The 23,849-nt window shown below is 41.8% G+C and overlaps 1 protein-coding gene across 1 annotated transcript in view; it reads left to right on the plus strand.

Moving 5' to 3' along the window:
• Nucleotides 1-255: 255 nt before the first annotated feature.
• LOC101157694 (tetraspanin-9) overlaps nt 256-23,849 on the plus strand; it is a 285,376-nt gene continuing 261,782 nt past the window's right edge. The window contains exon 1 of the mRNA XM_011476510.3: nt 256-465. The gene's annotated coding sequence lies outside the window, so the exon portion shown is untranslated. The remainder of the gene's footprint in view (nt 466-23,849) is intronic.

Here is a 23,849-nt window from a genome sequence, read left to right on the forward strand (position 1 = left end):
TTCTGTTTTATTTTCCTTATTTGTGTTTTTTTTTAAAGAAAAATATTAGCATTAAATAAAAAGAGCTGCAGTCTTCTTGGTAATAAATGGTCTGAAACATACATATATATTATATTATTTAAGAAAAAAGGAAAATGTCTTTAAATAAAACGGCATTAGCGTGTGAAACCCCTTGATTGGCTCCTGCAGGGCTCCAGCAGACACGGGGGTGTGCGCTGCCTCGCCTGTAGGGGGCAGTAAAAACTCCCCTCTCTCCCCTCAAACTTCCTCTCTGTCCCACAGAAACGCTCGGGTCCATCACTTGGAAACAGCGCAAAGTGCCTGGAAGAGTTTGGGGAAACTTTCTGACAGGACAGAAGCGGATTATTGAGGAGTGGGACCGGAAGGAGCGGAGTGTCGCCGGTGCTGCCCCCCCCCCGCTCCGGTTTCCGCGCCGTGACGCAGCGGAGAGGCGCGTGTACGCAGGTAAACAGCGGTTCCTGACAGTGACAGCTCGCTCCCCGCATTAGAAGTTCACGCATGGCAGTGAGTTGCTGTTGTTGGTTTCCTGGCAGACACGCGCCCACAGGTCAAAGTGAAGCGGGCGCGTGACGGCCAGTTTGGGGGTCAGAAAACCACGTGATGTCACAGCTGAGCGCTGTCCTCTTTTTTGGATTTAGTATTCCCACGACTGTTCTTTCCTGGTCGTGTATTTATTTTCGGCGGGGTGTCACGTGACAAACTCAGTATGGAATCCTCGCGCGCGTTTCCTGCTTGAAATAATGCTTTTACTTTTAAACACGATTATTTAGGAAGAGCAGACAGACAACAACAACCATACATGAAGTAAAGAACAGCCGCACGAGGCTGGACTGATGCTGCACGAGCCCGTTTACCAGCTGGCTCAGGGATTCAGGTCTCTAACACTTATCTCATCCTCTAATCTGTTTCAAATGATTCTTTTTACATTTTCTGGAAACAAAGTGAGCATCTCCAGACTTTCCTGCAGAACCTGCAAAGCATTAAAGTGGATGAATGTAATTCTGTTTTTGCTGCTTCAAATATACAGATCAGACTTTTTAATAATAAAATATATAGACAAACTTATAAAAATCAGATTGAAGCTTCTACTATAGTTTTCTCCTATAGAGGGGCGTGGTGTGGTACAAGTGGATCATGTCTATTCTATTCTGGTATATGATCTGGGGGGGTGGTGAGTGTGTGACCTAACATTCCTCCCACCAAAGTGAAGGATCACTTTCCTGTGTGACCTAATGTTAAGAACAAATCTGAACTTTTCCTCGTTTCCTGCTGCAGCGATGATGCTGAAGGGTTTCCCCCGTCAGGGATCTTCTAATCAGCAAAGTTCTGTTGTGCTTTGATGCCACAGGGAGCCTCGTCTACTTCAGCATTTATTTACGGCTCGTATGTTCTTGCACAAGTTTGACTGAGTGAGGAGGTTTAGGGTGTTTTCAGACTGGACTCATTTGGTTCAATAAAGTGAACCAGTGTTCATTTGTGTCCATTTCCCTGAACAAATACATTCCGTACCGACTTGACCGGAGAAAGGTAGTTTGCCATCTCCCGGTGGGGGGAGTGTCCCTGCCCCAGGTGGAGGAGTTTAAATGTCTTGGGGTCTTGTTCATGAGTGAGGGAAGACCAGACCGTGAGATTGACAGGCGGATCGGAGCGGCGTCCGTGGTTATGCAGTTGGTGTACCGGTCCGTTGTGGTGAAGAGAGAGCTGAGCCAGGCATGTCCCACTGGGTGGAGGCCCCGGAGAAGACCCAGGACACGCTGGAGAGACTATGTTTCTCTGTTGGCCTGAAAACGCCTCGGGGTCCCCCCCAGAGGAGCTGGAGGAAAAGGCCGGGGCGAGGGAAGTCTGGGCATCTTTGCTTAGACTGCTGCCCCCGCGACCTGGTCCCGGATGAGCGAAGGAAGATGGATGGAAGGATGGACCTTCTTGGTTGTCGTCTCCTCAGACCACCTTACTGCATGCCTCCACCATACCAAAGTCGAAGGTGTTGTACCTGACGTTGATATATTCAAAATTGGTCAGCAAAATATAAATTTTGAATCAGCGAACAATCCTGACAAGGATTGCAAAGCGTGGGACATCCATTACTTTTGGTTTAGTAGCTTTGTTCCGTCCTCGTAATTCCTGGCCAATGACTGAAGTGATCTTTGCGGTTTTATCTACAAGCTTTGGTTTGGAACATAAAAGTCCACTTGGCAGCAGTCTGAATACACAGACCAAACACAAGGTTCAGGACTCGATCCAGATCAAACCCGGTGGACTCGACTCGGACCAACGTCTGAATGCACCCTGAGATTTCAGCTGTGTCTCGTTGTGATCAGCTCCTGACGGAGACCAGCACACCGCCACGCAGGATTCCCATCAAAGGTCAACACTGTCTGGGTCCATTTCTAATCATTGCTTTCAGCCAGAACTTTTCCTCCGGTCACGTCGGTTTGTTTTCTGTAACGCCAAACAAAAGCTGCAATGTCGACGACTTCCTCAGCCGTCCTTGTCCCACACAGCCTCTACAGAGCCGGGCTCTGTGTTCATGATTCCTATTCTCTTGTTCTGTTGGGGGGGGTGGACGGGCCGTGCTGGGTAGATCTGACCCTACCAGGCTTCACAATGGATGATCTGAGCTGCTGTGTAAACATTTAAACCCTTTCTCCCGTTTTTTTCTGCTAATTTCGACACATCCCTGAAGTCTAATCAGCGGTAGGAAGTCTTTGTCAGCGTGAGCTATCTCTGCTCCCGCTCCTGAACAGCGTGGGCCATGACTCACCCACACTTGTTCTGCTGCAGACCTGGTTTTTTTTTTTTTAGGCTTGGAAATGAAACCAGTCATTTTGTCTGATCTAACGGTACAGACCTGATGTCCAGCTCTGGTGTGTACACGCTACATGCAGCACATTCTGGCCTTTCTGCTGACCTCCCCGAGCGAATGACAGACAGTTGTTTACGGTCCTGAGAAGGCTTCCCGCCGGCTCTGACTTCCAAAGCTCCATTCATGCCTGGATCTCTGCAAACCTGCAGCATTTTTGAAACTTCAGATAGATTTTCCCTGACAGGCTGCTTGTTTACTTGTTTTCTGTGACAGCCAAACCACAGAACGGTTTAAAAGCTTAATGAGACAGAAGGACATGGATGGGATTTTTCTGTGCATCTTTAGGGGAGGACTGCTCTGCTGACACAGTTTTTAAGGGTGTGTTCAGACTGGAAAAATCCTTTGGTCCAGACCAAGTCCAGAAGCTTGCATTTGGTCTGGACTGGCGTCAGGCGGACCATTCTGTTCCGGACCAAAGCTTGTAAACAAAACCACATGACTAAAAATCACTTCAGCCATTGGCTGTGAACTACGACAAAACAACAAAAGAAAGACCCGACAGGCTGCGCTTTACAATCCTTATCGGGACAGTTAACTTATTAAAACTTTACATGTCGATTACCACTTTTGAACGTCCGGAACACGTTTTACTCGTTACTTTGGTTCGGCGGTTGGTGCTGCAGGGCGGTTACTGACAGCAGACGTGTGAGCTTTAACTCAAAGGAAGCTAGCAGCTGCAGTGATGAGTGTTTATGACATAAAGATTGGCGGGAAAACAGTGAGAAGTGATGTCGTTAAAAGTTGTTTTAATGAGTCTTGATTGCAATGAGTTGCTGTGTCTCATCGTTGTGGTGTTATGGAATTGTTCTTAAGAGAATTCTGTTAACAAAGTAGCTTTTAGGATGACGTCACAGCAGCGCCGGACGCGTAACGAGATACAGAAACTCATGTAAGAAATGTTTTCAGCTGTGTTTAAAGTAAACGTTCTAACAAATAAAAAGTTGGACCTTTTATTCTTCTTTGATAACACGACAATCGTCGCTTAATATTTGTCCGCGGCTAATCTGTTGCTCCATTCCTACTCTGTTTACGTCGGCCGTTTTGGACTCAGAGGACAGAACGTCTTCAGACTGAGGAAACTCAGAGCGAACCGAAGCTCACTTGATTGGAAACGATCCGAGACCACCTCCAAAGGTGGGTCAGAGAGCGGTTCCACGTCCCGGACTGGGGTCAGCTTGGGTGTCTTCAGACTGAAAATAATTTTCTGGATTTTCGGGTAAAATGAACGCTGGATCACTTTGAGCAAACCAAATGTGTCCAGTCTGAATAGAGCCTGAGCGTTTCTGAGCTGCTTTGGAGAAATGACACCTTTCAGACTCCAGCTCAGTACAACTTCCTCTTCTGACAGATATTTTTGTATTGTTTGTTTCATTTCTTTTATGATCGGAGCTTTACGTAAAAGTTTTATCCTCTAAATGACAAGTAAGCTTTGGTTTTCATTAATTATTTAGAGTTACTATTTAAAATTTGTTTCCATTATTTTGCTACAGAAAAATTCAAATTCAATTATTTGTTTTTATTACGTAGATTCTGTCTTTGACAATGTTTAGGTATGTAGACACCTGCAGACAAAAAGATCCATGAACGTCTTTGTTTTCCTCGTCTGAGCTGTACGGCTGGATAACGCCGATATTGCTCGCCATTTTTGTTGCACCGCCACCGTTGTTGTAAGCTAGCGGGACAGAGCGTAAACAAAGGGATGATGGGATATCAGTGGAGGGTCACTTTCACGCCGCAACTCAGGTGAATTTCTAATGAACTCCTGGCGCTCTGCAGAAACGATGTCTGAGAAAACGACACTGGTTTTTGGAATTTTCCCAATCATCATAAGAAGACGAATGGGAACGCTTTTACAACAGATCAATGATCAGAGAGGGATTTTAAACCCCGGAAAACCCTGCAGCAATTTTTGTTTCGGTTTTTTAAGCAAATTTGACAATTTTTGTTGGTTTGTTCATTTTGGGCAATTAACCGTGTCCAAGGCATTTTAAATAGACACTAAAGATCAATAAATATGTAAAAACACTGATCAGTTTAAGGGATAAAACAGCTAAAACCATTTAGTCTGTTTTTACTTGGTGTGGAAATGGTTAACATTGAACCATTTTACCACTTATGGTTGCACAGAACCCATAATGTTAAGTTAATGAGGAGCTGCTAATTCACTGATCAGGACGGTTCACCACTTTACTTGAAAGAAAACAAAATAATTACAAATGAACATTTAATGGTTCTGTAATCAGCGAGTCTTTAGTGTGACGAGCAAACGATTTTCAGGTTATTGATTTGCTGCATTCTAAGAGGTCGTTCCTTCGTTTCCATTCTTTCCGTTTCTGGAATGTTCAGTTCTTTTCTGCTGTTGGATGTTTAAAAAAAAAAAAAAAAAAGGTTTTTGTCTCGATTAACTTCCTGTGTGACACTCTGGCGCCTAAAAAGAGAAAAAGAAATCTGCTCCTGAAGTTTAACCAGCTCTGTTCTTGGTGAGACCCGCCCCCACAAGATTTATGACCAATAAGAGGGGAGGGTTCAGTCAAAGAGGTAAAAAAATGTAGATGAAACACGATTAGTAAAGGTTTATTGAAAACACATTTGAATTAAAGGATTGATGAAACTGTATTTATTAAACTTTTTAAATGACAAATCTTTTGTGAATAAGTTGAGACTGAATTATTCAATTCCTCTTTAAAAAGGCGGATTTGAAACTTTATTTTCGTTGGAGCGGGTTTTTCATGTTTGTTGCTGACGTTGTATTTGGTAATGTTCATATTTTGGTGCTCTTCATAACTGCTGATTAATAAGCATTGCTGTTTCACAGACAGTCCTGGTCCTTCACATCATGTCAGGTGGGTTTGGGATTCTGATCTGAAGTTGTCTAATGTGTTTGTGTCCACACTTGTGAGTTGTGTTGTTTTATTTTTATTTTTTTCTTGACCTCCTGCTCCTCCAGTGTCGATGACCAGATGAACACTCAAACCGTGTGAGTCCAACGGTGTAGAAAACCCCCCCACGCCGCTCCTTTGAACCACCATGTTTTTGACGCAGTGATTTCCGCTCACAGTGGAAAGAACGATGGTTGTGGAGGAAATGACCTCAGTCTCCAGGAAGAGAACAATAATGGCGGTCTCTTCTGCAGGCATTGACTGAATAGATTTATGTTAAAGCTGGAAGTGAGACTTTAGTGGGGTCTATGCACTTTGTTCCATGACATTGTTTCTTTTTAACTGACATCAAATATTGTTTGATTATACGAGAACAAATTCAAATCCCAGTAAACTAACTGGAGAGCAGCAGCACTTCTGTCACTACAAATCATGTCTGTTCTCCCAGACGGCTCTGCGTTGGCAGCAGAAAGACTTCCAGCGGCAATTAATGACACACAGATGAAAAAGTACTGAACGTTTTTACATTTCTTTTCCTCTGAACCCCATTTTGGTGCTGAACAAACCGCTGTGCAAGGTGCCATCGGTTATTTTTTCCACAAACAGGAATTCTAAAACCAGTTTCAAGTTGATCGTACTACTACGGTGGCCGCCAGGGCTCACACTACATACAAATTAAAACGTAGATTTTTACCTTTGTTGGCTTTAGCAAATTTGTTGTTTACCCTGTTCGATGTGTAGCAATTTCTATAGGGACAGACATTAAAAAAATAATTTCATTCTTACTGCTTCTGTCCAGCCATGACTATGGAAAACCCACTTCAGTACTTTTGAAAGTCCTTTTAAAAGCGTCGCTCCAGCAGACATAGAACTTTGACCAAGCCCACAAAACTACAGGTCACAGATAGAAGACCCACCACCCACATTGAGATCAAAAACAGCCACATCTCTGCGTCTGCCCCCGCCCCCCTTACGTGGTTAGTACTATTTAACTTTTGCATCTCAGAGATGGTGCATTGCAGCCTCAGATATGATCAGCTGAGTGTTTTTTTCTCTCGAGCTGTCTGGCTGAGCAGGCAGAGACGATGGGGAAGATCCCCAAAGAGTCATTTGTTTCCAGCTTTGAACCTGCTGGGATCTCATGTGTGTCAGGAAGCCTCATCAGGCTGAGCTGCAGCTTCAGGGCCTCAAGCCAGTGCTCTAATCAAAAGCACCTTTGTGAGCGCCTCCTCCGTCTGAAGTTCCCAAAACGGAGACCTCACCGTGGGAATTGGACTCTTTAAACATGACCTGCTGTGCCTAAGCATGACACCCTCCTCTATTCTCCCCCTCATTATACACGAGCTGGATCATTTGTTACTGAAAGTTTTGCAGCTCTACACTCTTTCAAACCTGCTCTTTCCTCATACGTCTGCTCAGACTTTGCTATTTCCTCATTCATGCACCCCTTTACCGTAAAGCGCAGAGTCTATACGGAACCTGCATGCACGACACGTCTCGTTCATTACGGCTGATCGTAGAACGCAGGTCATTTCTGCAAGCAGAATATTTGCAGAACAGAAAAAGATCTAAGGGAATCATAACATTTACTGATGGATATTAGCAAAATATGTCAGCAGCAAACGATGGATAAACTCTGTAGAAGTTTGTAAATGTTTCCTGCTAAAAAACTGAAACATATCCATCACTGAGAGTTAGAGAAGGAAAACTCCAGATGTTTCGTTTTAATGTCGTGTTAAACCCAAATGGGGCGTCGGGGACCATCTGTGAATTACAGCCGTCCTTGATATGCTTTCAGTTTAAGATGCTTCATTGTTGTTCTTTTCAAGTTTTTATTTATTATTTTTTTACACTGTAACATGTCTAGGAAGAGTTTTATTATTGCAAAAGGTGGTCTTCATCAAAAACACTCTTGGTTTATAGTACATTTATGGCCAAAGTGGCAGGAGGGGTGAATCGTCAGTCTCACCACTTTACTGTTTCAAATGCAAATAAATCCAATTTGATTATTTTATTATGTCTTTATATTTGGAAAATACTTTGACCTAACTTCCCGTTTTTGTGCATTTCACTCTGAAAAATATAGTTTTGATTATGAAATAGCAAAGACTGTCAAGTATGGATGGTGAAGTTTCTGATCAGAACCTTTTAGGAGGACTTTCCTTCGTTAGCTACTCTGTGAACTCAGAAGTAGAACTCTGGCAGCAAATTTGGTTCAGATTAAGAAGTCAAACAACTTTTTGAACCATCTGAACAAACTCCTAAAGCCTTATTTTTATTTTTTTTATTTTTTGTAATGCAAAAATAATATTAAAATAAGAATTTTTACTTTAAAATGTTACAATTAAAATAAATAAAAAAAAGTCAGACCAGAGTTTTGCCACTTTTGTCACACTTTAGCCAGACTTGCCTAAAAATTTTTATTTTTTCTACTGTCCATTTTGTGTTGCATGTAATGCTTTACTCTTCCTGCTTTTGTATTTTGAAAAAGGAAAATGAAAATGTCAGTCAAACGATAGGATGGGTAAAAAAAAAATCACAACAATTTGCGTCCATTTGGCCATGAATTGTTTGTAAAATTTGGAAATATAACATGAATGTTGACTAATTATTTGAACAAAACAAATAAATAACATCAGAGTTTTCCTTGAAATTGGAGGCATGTTTCAGCAGAAACTGTGGACGGCTTTGTCCATCTGGAGTTGGGTCCTGCCTGCGGGTCCCCACATGGATCCACTTTCACGTTAGAACATGCATCCACATGAGAACATGTTAGACAAGCACATGTGGAACGGGACCGCTGCCCTTTGCTCTCTGCTTCCATCAGGGAAAAAAAAACATCTCATTATGTCACATCACAAAGAAATAGGGCTGTTATGAACTAATATCTGCCAACGGAGGTGGAAAGTTCTGTGTGAGACGTGGTGTTCCTGCGTTTGTTTGTATTTAAAGACATTTTGAGGTAGAAAAAAATAGTAAAAAATTAGACATTTCTTGTAATTCTTTTGACCTTTTTCTGAGGAAACATCTCGAGTCTCGAGCACATCATCCACAAAGGCAAGGCCACGATGCCCCGCTCAGTTTCAAAACCATGATGAGCAACAGATGAAGAGGATTTGGCTACAATGGGCTAAATTACTTACTTCTTCTAGTGTTTCAAGATGTTCTTTTGACAAACTTTCTGAGGATTTCTTTTATATTTCTTTATCTCAGAAGCAACAAGGTCTAAAATATTCTAAGCCCTTCATATGTACTAAAAATATTTACCCAGATCAGCTTTTGTGCAGACGTGTGACGCTGCTATTCTGAGGGGTTTAGAGTTCATAATAAAGAAGAATAACTTCATTCAAACTCCAGGAAGTGATGTTTATGTGTACAGAGGAAAATGCCCAGAGTGCTGCATTTAAAAACCAACATTTTCCCCACATGATTTTGTAAAATGTTGCTCAAATGTACAAAAGCACAAATGTATTCACATAAAGCTCAGCAGATGTCAGTTTTAAAACTGAAGCCAGACAATTTATGGCATTGTGGAGAAAGGAAATGACTATCATTGTCTGTCTGTCAAAATATGCATCAGCAGCTGACTGAATTAATAAAATATCTTTGAGTGATTTTGTATTTTCCAGACAAAACTGGCTGAATCAGGCAGCAGAGGACATTCCCACACAGGTAACAGCAACCTGAGAACACCAGTGCAATCCTAAAGTAATCAATATAAAACAACTTTTTCATGAAACATGTTGGTTTTTAATTATTTTTATGTGTGTAATTCAGAATTTACCCATCAGCTCGTTCTTCTGCGTTTCACTTGACCTTTCCAAAAACATCAATGCAGAGCGGCGACCTCCGAATCTACGCCTGTTTGATGCCAATTCGACAGATCTCAGTTTACATGCAAATGAGACCATCAGGATTCAGGAACTTTGGAGTTTTCTTACTGCCAGGCTGACAGACGTTGGTGAAGATTGCCTTTGAAACCGGCAATCCTTTTTCCATAAAGAACAGAATGCTAACGGGTTTATATTTGAACTGAGCAAAACGTCCCGGAATCATTTCCATCTGTATTGTTTTTTCTTGTCACAAACTTTGCCAAAAGCAGTTCAGACCAAACTCTACCCAGCGACTTAAACTGTCAGTGGGGGGGGGGCCTGCTGGACTAAGACCTGATTAATCCAAACTGCAAAGGTTGAGATGTTACTGCCACTGTCTGGCTCGGGTTACAGCGTCAGTGCAACTTTAAAAGCCTTTGCACGCAAAAAAACAACACTTTGTTTTCACTCTAATCTATAGAAATTGATGTCATCTCTGTTTTTTTAGGCTCACAGTGTAACACTGGGACTTCTGAGGTTCTAATCATGCAAACAAAAAGATTTAACGTTAAAAAGAAATGTGGATTTGAATAAAGTTCTTCTAGTCTTAAAATCTCTGTCCTGTCAGTTTAAATTTAGTCATTTGCTCCACATGTTGGAAAACCCTGATAACAACATCTATCTGAATGTTTTTCAGGACATCTATGTGGGGGGAAAATTGGGAACATTTTGTAAGACACTTATTTTGAGACCTTAAAAAATAAGCATTTCAGTATCCAAACGCGTTTTCTATCTATAATAGGGTAATGGAGTTTGTTGGAGCTGCAGGTATGACCGGGCAAAGACGGGGTAAAGGCAGCTGTGCTGAATGTTTTTGAAGCTACATTTTTAACATTTCATTACTTCATTGAGTTTCGTTTAACTATGAATGACCATTTCACAATCAGGGGTGTGACCAACCTCAGCAGAGCCAGAACAAGCTGTCTGCTGTGATCAGGAGTACAGCTACGAAATCAAAGCATTATTTAGTTCCCCTGGTTTAAAACAGATGAAATATTATAGTTTTATTCGCTTTAGCCTTTGTCCGTGTTTATTTTTTGCTATTCTTTATCCCGTGGCTTCCTATAGGACATTGACCAGCTCTCCTCAGTCTGCTAAAGTGACACCATTCAAGCACAAAACAGTAGAGATTCAGCTTCAATGTTTGATTTACATGTCAGTGTTTCAGTCTCTGGATTCAAATAGTTTCTGTGTTTGCTTTGAGCATCCTAAGCATGAAATCCTCCCCTTTCACACTGAAGAAAACCTTTCAGAAGAGCGCGCCTCGCGTCAACACAAACGGCAGTCTTTAGCGTTCCACCGCGACAAATTAGCCAGGCTGAAACGTCAGGATCCTCTGGGTTTAGCATGTGTGTGGCCCTCCGTCTGTTGCAGATGGATTTCCAAAGAAATGGGTTTTTCATTTGGACTAGTTTGCTGCCAGACGGTTTCTGTAGAGTCTGTTTGCAAAAACAAAAGTATCTGTGTCAGAAGGACTAAATGTTCTCAGCTCCTCGTTGATCTTTAAGTTCTCTAAATGCTCCTTACCTGGACATACATTCAAAAATAAGCAATCATTAAGTGCTAAACAAGTTTAACTGAACGAATGTTGAAAACTAAACACAATTTTCCTAACAAATTATTGTTAATTGTTCAGATTTGCAATTCTATAATGTTGAAAAAGCAACTTTAGAGTCTTTTAGATAAAAAAAATCCTCTTTTTTGTCCAATGGGAGAGGCTTTGCAGCCACGTTCTGATTTTTACAGTAGATTCTCTGTCCCAGTCAAGTTTTTCTGCAGCATTTGGGTTTGTGGTTCAGTCAGGAGGCTGTTCGGATCACAGCTCCTTTGTGTTTTTAAATGAAGGCTATGGTTTTGGTCAAATCCGTTAAGGATTCTTCACTAGTTGCTGTAGCTCCAAAGAAGCAGCTGTGCTCAGATTTTCTGTCACACTTTAGCCGTTTTCATGTGATTCCTGCGCGTCAGGCTCCTGTTTGGATTGTGCCAACCATAAACTATCTTTATTTAATAGAAACACATTGATTTTTCTAACTTTATCTTTGAAATGACATAAATCACAGAAGAAAATGTTCCATCTCTTGACACTCATTCAAGAGATGATGTCTCATTTCTGTTTTCTCGTAGTTGCTCCCGTTTTCTGATTCATCATTTCCCCGTCTCTCGACTGCGGTACTTGTACTACATGCTCCAGTTTTAAGTTTTTTTTAATCCTTCTGACCTTTTTCTATGCTCATTTTCTGGGATCTGTTCCAGCTGTCTTTGAGTGGAGAGGGGTGGATGCCGCCGCCCATCGGTCCATCGCAGGTCATTTTTCCAGTTCGTACTTCACCATTTCCATCATCAAGTGTGCTGACATGCATCACTGGCCTGTAGGGAATCAATTCCCCAAAAAACTCCTAAATGCCACTCTACTTATTAACCAAAAGTCTATACTTTCTGAAGGAAAGGCACAACAGAATAATGACCTGCATTCTTGTCTTTAGGTGTAACATTGGTTCACATTTTTTAACTTGTCCTGTCCAGCAGCTGAGATGACAGATCAGAGCTGATGGCCTCTTGTGCTGGACAGATTTTACTGTCTCAATATGGGGTTATGAATATTCTGACACACGAGGGGTATATTTAAATAAACCCCTTTTGTGTTTGAGTCTTCAGTTCAGTTCAAACATTATTTCAGACACTTAAGAACGTATGTAGAGCAAGAAAATAAGACAAAAACAGCAAAAATCCAAAAGGGATTGAGACAAAGACGAATCGTACAGACACTCCATCAAGGTCAGTGCTAACTAGTGCTAGCTAAGAATAGGCCCTCACATGTAACTTTAGTTTCCAAAGACACCAAGATAAATTACACAATCTCATTTGAAAAGCATGCATACTTGCAAAACTTTATTGATATATGTCTATATTTGCATACATTTCCTTTTTGGACCGGACAGAAAACAGGCGAGAGAGGAGAGACTGAGATATTAAAGATGGGACATAAAGGAAAAAAAGGGGGGTCCAGAAGTTGGAGGATAAAAAAGGAAGATAAAGAATAGATTATAATGTTGCTTTCATATGTAGGTGTTCGTCAAAAGGGTCCACAGAAACAAGCATCCACACACTCAAAATACACCCATTGGTTTCAAAAACCTTCGTACACATACACACAAAAAAACACAAAATACAGACACTTAAGGTTCCAATGATATTAAGTTATTCAAGTCCCACTTTTGATCATCTTTTTGATCCGTTTTCAATGCGTTCCCAGTGGTCTTTTAATTCAATTCAATTTTATTTGTATAGCCCAAAATCACAACAACAGTCGTCTCGATGGGCTTCGAAGTAAAACATGAAATCAAAAGGATCACGAATACAAAGAGTTCAATAGAAAAATACTAAAATGAACTAACAAACTGACTAAGCTATACTGGCATCCCTGCCCTTAGACCCCCCTTCGCGGTAAGGAAAAACTCCCAAAAAAACCGGATTCCGGAAAAAACGAAGAAACCTCAGGGGTGCCCACATGAAGGAGGGATCCTCCCCCAGGACGGACAGGCGATTTACCAGAAATCTTAGAGAAGAATTAACTTATCTAAATCTACAACTACATATATAAAAGTCCAGCAGACGAGCTTCATCCAGCCGTGGTTATCGGGACAGTCAAAGGCGCGAGTCGAGCCGGAGACAGGAACCACAGCCAGGTGTAGGAGCAGGAGCAGAGACGAGGTACTCGGTCAGGTACAGAGCAGAGACGAGCCAGAGATGAGCCAGAGGCAGGATCCACAGCCAGGTGTAGGAGCAGGAGCAAAGGCGAGGTAAACGGTCAGGAACTGGAGCACGGATGAGCCAACTGGAGTCTGGAAGCACTCCCACTCCCCAGGAGGGGAGAGGAAAAGAGGGACAATACATGAATCGCACTGCACCAAACAGAGGCATGGAGAACTAAATGATAAATTATGATCAAGAATAGAGGAGAGGAAGGGTAGAAGTAAAAAAGGAAAGAGGACAGAACCCCAGTGTACCATAGTTACCCCAGCTTCAACTTCTAGCAGCCTTTTAAAATAAATAGTTATTATTAAGTTTAATTTAAACAAACTAACATTAAGTTAAATAATCTCTGAATACTAACTAGTCTGACAATAAGCCTGTCCAAAGAGGAATGTTTTCAGTCTAGCTTTGAATGTAGAAACTGAGTCGGCCTCTCTTATATGAGCTGGGAGTTTATTCCATAAGACAGGGGCTTGGTGGCTAAACGCTCTACCTCCAACCGTACTTTTACCAATTCTAGGAACCACAAGCAGTCCTGCATTTTGCGAGCGAAGTGTTCTGATTGGTTGGTAAGGGACTATGAGGTCCTTAATATAGGACGGGGCCATTCCATGTAAGGCCTTATAGGTTAACAGGAGGATCTTGAACTTGATTCTAGAATCAACTGGGAGCCAATGGAGCGAAACTAACACAGGAGTGATGTGATCTCTTCTGCTGGTTCCAGCTAACAATCTAGCAGCTGCGTTCTGAACAAGCTGGAGACTTCTTAAGGAACTCTTAGGACACGCTGCTAACAAGGAGTTACAGTAATCCAGCCTCGACGTAACAAATGCATGGATGAGTTTTTCAGCATCACTCTTAGAAAGTATATTTCTGATCTTAGCTATTTTATGCAAGTGAAAAAATGCAGTTCTACACGCCTGAGATATGTGAGCCTTAAATGATAAATCCTGGTCAAGTAAAACCCCAAGGTTTCTAACTGTGGAATTGGGGGCTATACTTATACCATCCAGGGAGACTATCTGAGCAGACAGAGCATCTCTGAGGTTTTTAGGACCAAGTATAATGACCTCAGTTTTTTCTGGGTTCAAGAGGAGGTAATTAATTGTCATCCAGGTCTTGATGTCACTGATGCAGGCGTTCAGTTTCTCTATCTGGTCATTCTGGTCAGGCTTCATGGATAAATACAACTGCGTATCGTCGGCATAACAATGAAAATTAATGCTGTGTTTCCTGATTATGTTTCCTAGGGGTAACATATAAAGCGTAAACAGGATCGGTCCCAAGACTGAGCCCTGTGGGACTCCATAGTTGACTCGAGTGCACTGAGAGGAATGGCCATTTACATTAACGAACTGATACCTATCAGACAGATAGGATTTAAACCACTGGAGAGCAGATCCTCTGATCCCTATGTCCTGCTCTAATCTATGGAGTAAAATACCGTGGTCGATAGTGTCAAAGGCAGCACTGAGGTCCAACAGGACCAGAATAGAAAGTAGTCCCTTTTCTGAGGCCAATAACAAGTCATTAGAGACTCTAACTAGTGCAGTTTCCGTACTGTGGTGAGGTCTAAACCCCGACTGAAAGTCTTCAAAGTGGCTGTTGTCCTGTAGGTGGCAGTAAAGCTGCTTAACTACAACTCTTTCTAGGATTTTAGAAATAAAGGGCAGGTTTGATATCGGTCTATAGTTGGCCAAGATGCTAGGATCCAAACTGGGCTTTTTCAGAAGAGGTTTAACAACTGCATATTTAAAAGACTGTGGCACGTAACCCGTTTCCAGAGAGGCATTTATCATTGTTAATATGGGATCATTAATTAGGGGAAAAGTTTCTTTAAAAAGTCTAGTGGGAATTGGGTCTAACAGACACGTTGAGGATTTGGAGGACGTAATAATTGATGTTATTTCCGCTTGATCCACAGCAGTGAAGCAGTCTAATGTTACAGAGGTTTCTATGGATGCCTCCATTTCTACCGCTTCAGCCTGTTCTGGGCTGATAGTAGGAATAACTTGATTTAACTTATGTCTAATATTTGAGATTTTACTATCGAAAAATGTAAGAAAATCATCAGAGCTGAGAGAAACAGGAACATGTGGTTCTACTGAGCTCTGACTGCGAGTTAATTTAGCTATAGTGCTAAAAAGAAATCTTGGATTGTTTCCATTCTCTGATATTAAGGTTGAATAGTACTGGCTTCTAGCTCTACGCAGAGCTTTTTTATAATTTAATAGGCTATGTTTCCAGATATCCAGAGACTGCTCTGAACCGGAGCGGCGCCATTCTCTTTCCAACTTACGGGTTTCTCGTTTAAGAGAACGAGTTTCAGCGTTAAACCACGGTGCTACTCGGTTTTGTCTGACGAACTTAGGTTTCAAGGGGGCAACAACATCGAGTGTACTCCTGAGGGCTTGTAAGGCATCATTAACAAAGTGGTCATTTATACTAGGACTGATACTATGGGAGCTGGTCTCAGAGTATTTTCTCAGAATATCACTAAGTACTGGCTGAACTGTGTGTTTAAACTCAGACACAGAACGGTCAGTTAAGATTCTTCTAAGCTGTTTCTTATTCACTGGGGCAGAAGGATGTTCCAGTGTAAGCTGGAAGGTAATCAGAAAGTGATCAGAAATGATGGGGTTAAGAGGAAGGACACTCAGCTGGCTGATCTCTATCCCATGGGTTAGAACAAGGTCCAGGGTGTGCTTATGACAGTGAGTGGGTTCATTCACACTTTGGGTGAAACCAACATCATCTAATAAAGCTGCAAAAGCCTTTCCTAGGCAGTCACTGGGGTCATCAACATGAATATTAAAATCCCCTAATATTATATATTATATATTATATATTATCATAAAATATATGATAATATATTATATATTATCAATATAATATATTATCATATATTTTAATTATGATGATGATATTTAGCCACTTTTTTCTAAGACATAGTTTCTGCAGAGCGGCAGGAGTTCCTCAGACATCCACCCGTAACCACCCCCATTGCTGAAAACTCTCTGTTTAAGCGGAGCAGGAAGCTTGTAGCCCTCCCAGCATATTTTCTACGTCACAAATACACAACAAGCTTTTTTTTCGTCTGCACCTTATTCATGACTTTGCAAATAAATAAAAAAACTCAGAAAGTCCATTTGAGGCTTAACTTTCTTTATATTTGTCATCCATCGTTAAAACACCATTTTCATCAGAGTGGGTTTCTAAAGTCAAGTATCCATGGCCGCATGATTTGTACTACATATCCTAAAGATTGTTTCAAGTAAAACATTGAATGTACTAAACTTAATGCTATTTCTACAATGCAGATTTGTTTGAGCTATATTTAAATGTTTGCATTTCTAAAGGTGTGAATTTTATGAACACAAGAACGTCCCAATCTTTATTTGTCTATGATTTAATAAATTCAGTGAATTTATTATAGAAGTGTGCTTCTCTTATTTTTTTGCTTCCAATTTTTTTCCAAGTTAATGTTTGTTTTTCCTGCCAAAGTGTAACAAAAAAAAAATCTACCAAATAATGTTGAATAATAATGTAATGTATTGAAAAAGCTTATAAATTTAAACGTGAATAAGTAATATTTACAGAAACAGCAGATCTAAGTTGACATTTGTTTTATAGATTGAGATCTTCCTGAACAGTGAACCATTGCATGGGTTTTATCTGACACCCTCTGAGTTCTGTTCTCTTCCTGTTGGACCTGAAGTGGACAAATATTTGAAGTTCTTCCATATTACGACTGGAAACGCATCACAAGTGCGTTCAGTGCATTAGGGCTTCTCTTCTATTATTAATGCTGGAAGGTTTTCAGTATTTGCTGTAAGCCGAAGATCACTCATGCAAACGCTTACAGCTGACAAACCTCATTAGGTGATTGATCACCACCACATCCCTGTTCATCTCGAGCCGCGCGTGCTCGTGTGTGTGTGCGTGTGCGTGTGCGTGTGCGCGCGACGGTCCAATCCCCTGTTGGTATAGAAAAGCCTGATTTCTTTTCTATTACCTTATTGTAGGGACTCAAACTCAGGGAGTGATCTTATTTAGACGAAACCTCTTAATCTGCTGGGTTTTATGTGGGTTTGGCTGTAAATCCCTGACTCTTACAGTAGCTAAACATGGGAGACTTTCTTTTGACTATCTAATCAGGATGCTGGCCTGGGAGGCAGATTAAAGGGAGTTTTATCTCCTCTGACTCAGTCTTCCTGTTTGGAACGTGGACAGTGCCTGAGGTAAGGCAACCGTCTGACTCGGATTTAGCCCCGTACCTAACCGCAGACATGCGTGGAAGTCCAGGGATCTGGAGACTTCATGTCATTCAGAGGGCTAAAATAAATGCTGCCATAACAAAGAGTTTCAAAAAATGCACACTGGTATAAAAACATCTATAATGTATGGATTTTTAGGATTTAAAAAATGAACCTAAAGATCATTATGTTGCTTAAACACACAAGTTTTACATGTATTGCACTCATAATGGCTAGGATTTGTTAAATAAAGCAAATGGTGAGGCTAAATAAAGGAGTCTGCTCCTGTGTTTTAGGAAAAGAAAAGTAGAGACAGAACTAAGAATCTAAAGAAGGAGCTTCTCACGCTCCCGGCTTTATCAGGGGAATTCCTCAGACCTGCTCTTTCCACTCTCTGCAATAGAAACTCAGAGATCCAGCTTTCACAATGCTGTAAATGCTGTAAAATCAGACCAGCCCCATAATCACATCCTTGGAATTTATAAATCTGCAAAAACAGCAACTGAACGGCGCTGTTAGGGAGATGCGACCTAAAAATCACCTAAAAATGTCCCTTCAAATGATAAAAGAACATGAATGTTTCATTCTGATGAAAAACCTTTTTTGGGGTAAGGGCTTGCCTTCAATGTGACCTTCCGGGTTCATTACTGATTGTTTTTTTTCCACATTGTGGTGAGATTTAGAGAAATCTGCATTTCAGCTTTCTTGCTGTTTATGAGTTTCATGATTAGACGCTTTGAGAAAGTATTATTTTAACTGTAAATGTTTTGAATGAAGACATGAATGATGTTGGTTATTTGCAGAAATGAAAGGAGAAGCTTTTTGTTTTCTTTCACAGTGAAAGGTTTGAGGCTGCAGCGTCTGATGTTATCAGACGTTTTGGTCTTGTTCCTGCACCTTGACATGGGTTCTTAAGACCGTGTCACACAGCCACTACGTACATTTTCTGCATTTTCCACACATGACATTGCGGTCTATTGGAATACATGAGTGATGTACATCATTTATAAGTGTTTCTTGTGTTCATCATTCGTGGGCAGATGTCCGTCAAGGGTTGTCCGGGCGACGGGTCTTTGTGTGAATTTGGGTTTGAGCTGTTCAAAGCTTTTGGTCGGCACAGAATTACGGTTATAGGTTTTACGTATAAACTACATAAAATGTGCGATCATTACGTACATTTTATGCAATTTTGTGGGACTGTTTGTGAGACGCACACGCAAATTTGTGTCTTTCCACAACCCTTCCACGTATGTCTAACGGACTTTTCATCCATGTACCACCGGTGTATAACCTTTATCTCGCGTATACGGCGCACATATCCTGTTAAAGTTACGTAATTGACACACGAATCACTAATGAATTGCATATAAACAATAATCACACTCGGTTCATGTTCTACATTGATTTACGAGTTCTTGGCATGGGTTATTCGTAATTCTTCCGTGGTTTGAACGTAGTTTATTCATGGTACAATTGGGAAAATTTCACGTGAAGACCATGGCTATGTCCGAATTCCCACTCTAACCCCTCTATAGGGCACTATGTAGTGCGTTTGCCATTTTGTAGTGCTGTCCGAATCTACAATTCCAAAATCGAGTGCCCTGGAAATTTCCCAGAAGACTAGGCGAATATAGACCATAATGCATTGCGTCAGAACAATTTTTGCCGAAATTTATTTAAATCTATTTTTGGATAAATCATCAACGTTTTTATCTTCAGAAGACAGTGGACTCATAAAAAATTGTTTCAAAACTCTCATATTAATTAGATTTTAAGGCCGTTTAAGAGGGGCGGTGGCTAGACGTGGCTAGATGTTGATATTGCTTGTTGCTTGACACCAGCTTGGAGCCAGTCTAGAATGGAGAAGTAAGACACTTCCTTCCCTCCACTAGTCTGAGGGTTCACCTTGGGCAAGTGATAGCACCCTCTTGCCCCCCCACCTAGGGTTACAGCTGAAACAAAAAGTCTGGCCAACGGTGTACAATGGCGGAAGAGGATACAAATCCCAACGGCTAGACAGCGGATGAGCCAGCACCGCAGTGCCGACGCGGCCACCAAGGGTGTTGCAGAACCTTATCCGGGTCTGCTCCAGCCATCGGATGCAGTTGGCTGCATGTGTGCAGACTGTCTTGGTTCGTCCTTGCCTCTGTACTTTTGCTACCAACGGAGAGGGTACTAGCAGTACTGGGCAAGCTACTAGTTCCTATAAGTGCCCAAGCTAGGAGAGGAGTGGAAAAGCCCTGTGGCGATGGAGTGAGGGCACACCGGCAGGTCTTATGAACTGGAAGCCGCAGCATGATCTCTGCACACAGGCGGTTGGAGTGTGATGGCCGTGCTTTTGCTGACGAATGACAGCATTGCAAGGTAGCTGCTCCAATGACAAGGCAGCCCTGTTTAGGGATGCACTGCCTGCCCTAGTACAGGGAAGGTCCTAGAAAAGGTGGACTAAAAATTGCTCGTTCATACAATCCTGGCTGGCAAACCGCGGTCGGCGGGAATCCACAACAGCGGTACAAAAACCACTAATCTTGTGCTGGCATCATGGAATGTCAGAACCCTACTGGACAACCATGATCGACCTGAAAAAAGAACAGCTCTCATTTCACGTGAACTGGAACGCTACAAGATTGACATAGCAGCATTACAAGAAACTCGCTTCTCTAATCAGGGCCAACTCAGAGAACATTTTCATACATTCTACTGGTCTGGCAAACCATCAGGTGAAAAAAGAGAAGCAGGGGTTGGCTTTGCAATTTCAAATCGACTTGTAAAAGATCTTGAGTCACTACCAACTGGAAAGAACGACCGTTTGATATCATTAAGAATTCATATTGGTCAAAGAAGATATCTCACACTGATCTCAGCCTATGCACCAACAATGACCAACAACGATGATGTTAAAGAGCTCTTTTATCACTCACTAGACAGCTTGCTCTCTGAGACTCCTGCTGCAGACAAGCTCATACTATTAGGAGACTTTAATGCAAGAGTAGGAAAGGAACATGAAGCATGGCCCCAAACGTTGGGAAAATTTGGAAGAGGGAAAATGAATTCAAATGGCGAAATGCTCCTGACAAAGTGTTCTGAACACGAACTGGCTATCACAAATACATTCTTTAACTTCCCAGACAAGTGGTACCACTCCTGGAACCATCCAAGATCCAAGCACCCAACTCTACTGGATTACATCATTACAAGAAAGTGTGATATGAGGGACTTTCGTAGCACCAGAGCTATGAGGGGAGCCGAGTGCTCTACTGATCATTTCATGATCCGCTCCAAATGTAACATCAAACTAAAACCTCCACCTATGAAGAAGAAAGGATCAACCCCCCCCAAGAAACTGAACGTAGTGAAGTTGAAGAAACAAAGTGAGAAGGACAAGCTTGTAACTGTGATCAATGAAAATCTCTTAACACCACCAACTGGTACTTGTGAAGAACAGTGGCAAGCCTTGAAGAAAACAGTGTATAGTGCGGCATCAGGCGTGCTTGGCAAACCCACTAGGAAACATGCAGACTGGTTTGATGAATCAAACGAAGAAATTATGGAACTTATCAACAAGAAGAATATGCTGTTCCACAAGACACTAGCTCCTAGATGTACTAGAACAACAAAAAGCAAATACAAGACCGTAAAATCTGAGCTCCAAAGGAAACTGCGGCAAATGAAAAATGAATGGTGGACCAAGAAAGCAGATGGAATCCAGAGCCTTGCAGACCGAAATGACTCCAAAGCCTTCTTTGCATCACTGAAGGAAGTGTATGGTCCGAAGGGTGCCTGCTTGGACCCAGTGAAGAGTATTGATGGCAGCGTGCTCCACACAGACAAAAGCAAGATCATGGAGAGATGGAGAGAGCACTTCAGCCTCCTGCTGAATCCAGAGACCACCGTTGATGATGTTGCTGTCAGCAACATTCCACAACTACCGGTCAGGTATCACATGGATACACCACCAACCACAGAAGAGCTTGACAAGGCCATTAAGAGAACAAAATGTGGGAAAGCTGCAGGACCAGATGGTATACCATCGGAGGTCTGGAAATATGGTGGACCAGCTTTGACAAAACACCTGTTGCAGCTATTCCGCAACATTTGGTCAACAACAACAGCAGAAGTCCCTCAATATTTCAAGGATGCAATCATCGTGACTATTTATAAAAGAAAAGGAGACCGTGCAGAATGTGGAAACCACAGGGGAATTTCACTTCTTTCAGTAGCGGCTAAGATACTTGCCAAAATTCTTCAATTTAGATTACAGACTCTTGCTGAAGACATCCTTCCTGAGAGTCAGTGTGGCTTCAGAGCCAACAGATCTACTCATGATATGATATTCACACTGCGACAACTGCAAGAAAAGTGTGCTGAACAACGCCAACCACTAATTGTCACCTTTGTGGACTTCAGCAAGGCTTTTGACACGGTTCACAGAGAGACCCTATGGAAACTACTGAGTCGTTACGGTTGCCCACAAACCTTTATTAGAGTGTTACGTAGTTTTCATGATGGTATGACTGCTAGTATCCGCTGTGGTGATAGTTGTTCAGACGCATTCAGTGTGGGACATGGTGTGAAGCAAGGATGTGTTCTTGCACCAACCTTATTCAATATTTTTCTTACTGCAGTCCTACAAAGCATGCCAGAAGAACTTGGTGACCTCTTTATTAGAACCAGAAGCGATGGAGATCTTTTCAATCTTAGGCGCCTGAAAGCAAAGAACAAGACACGGGAACTACTGATACAGGAGTTGCTCTTTGCAGATGATTCAGCACTTGTAACTCAAAGTCTTCAGGCCATGCAAGAGCTACTGACAGCCTTTGCTGAAGCTTCCGCAAGATTTGGACTAACAATCAACATCAAGAAAACAGAAGTCCTAATCCAAGACACCCATAATGCAAAGCTAAACCCACGAACAGTGCTCCTGAATGGTACTCCACTGGCTGAAGTAGACAAGTTCTCTTACCTGGGAAGTACTATCTCCAATAGTGGAAGTATAGACACAGAAATATCAAAAAGAATTCAATCTGCAGCATCAGCCTTCGGAAAATTGAGAAGTCGTCTGTGGGACCAGAGAGGAATCCACCTGAAAACCAAGATAAAAGTCTACAGAGCCATCATAATGCCAACACTTCTGTACAGCTCTGAAACTTGGACCACCTACAAACGCCATATTAAGAGTCTTTATAAAGTACAGCAGAGACATCTCCGACAACTAATGAACATCTCATGGAAAGATAATGTATCAAACCTCGAGGTACTGAATAGGGCAGAAATGCCGAGTGTTGAAGAAATGCTCACCACATGTCAACTAAGGTGGGCAGGGCATGTTATACGCATGGAAGACACCAGACTACCAAAAGCTGTTTTCTTTGGAGAACTGAAAGAAGGAGCAAGAAAAGTTGGAGCCCCGCTACTACGCTTTAAAGACGTATTCAAGAGACACCTGAAGAACATAAATCAATATGACAACTGGAAGGGAAAAGCTGAAGACCGTGTAACATGGAGGAGGGTGGTGACCGGCGCTGCTGCTGCTATCAGGGAACGAAATGTTCAGCTATCGTTAAAAAGAAGGCAGTGTAGACTAGAACCAGCACCTCCACCCACTGAAGCGACCTACAGGTGTGAAACCTGCGACAGGACATTCAAGACAGCAATTGGGATGTCCTCCCACATACGCCATAGGCACAAGCTCCTCCCCGCGTCATCGTCGACATCGACGGACTGCTAAAGAAGAAGAAGAAGAAGGCCGTTTAAGAAAAAAAACTGAAATAGTGAGCATGGTGTTTGAATTGCTTTTAAAATTCAGGGCACCACAGACTATATAGTTTTCTAGCGGTTAGGGGTTAGCATGGGAATTCAGACACAACCCACGACTGTTTTTATATTTTCCACATATATTTGTCAATGACCAATTTTTATCCATGCAATATGCGCAAAATGTACAGGCTGTGTGACATGGCCTTTATAGGATGCTTTCTGCCACTTGCTATGGGAACATTTATGAAATAAAAACTCATTTATTGGGAGTATTGTTTTGGATTAGATGTTTAAGCTTCTAAAATGATATAAGCAACAGTCCTTCAATTTGTCATCAAAGCTACTTTTTTAATGTGAAACATGAAAAAAAGCCATTTCAGGCCCGGGAATGTAATGATTTTTTTATGTTGGCTTTTATTTGGAGAAAGTTAAAGCAAAATGCAGCCAG

The sequence above is a fragment of the Oryzias latipes genome, chromosome 6 (genome assembly GCF_002234675.1).
Source record: "Oryzias latipes chromosome 6, ASM223467v1".
Classification (NCBI taxonomy): domain Eukaryota; kingdom Metazoa; phylum Chordata; class Actinopteri; order Beloniformes; family Adrianichthyidae; genus Oryzias; species Oryzias latipes.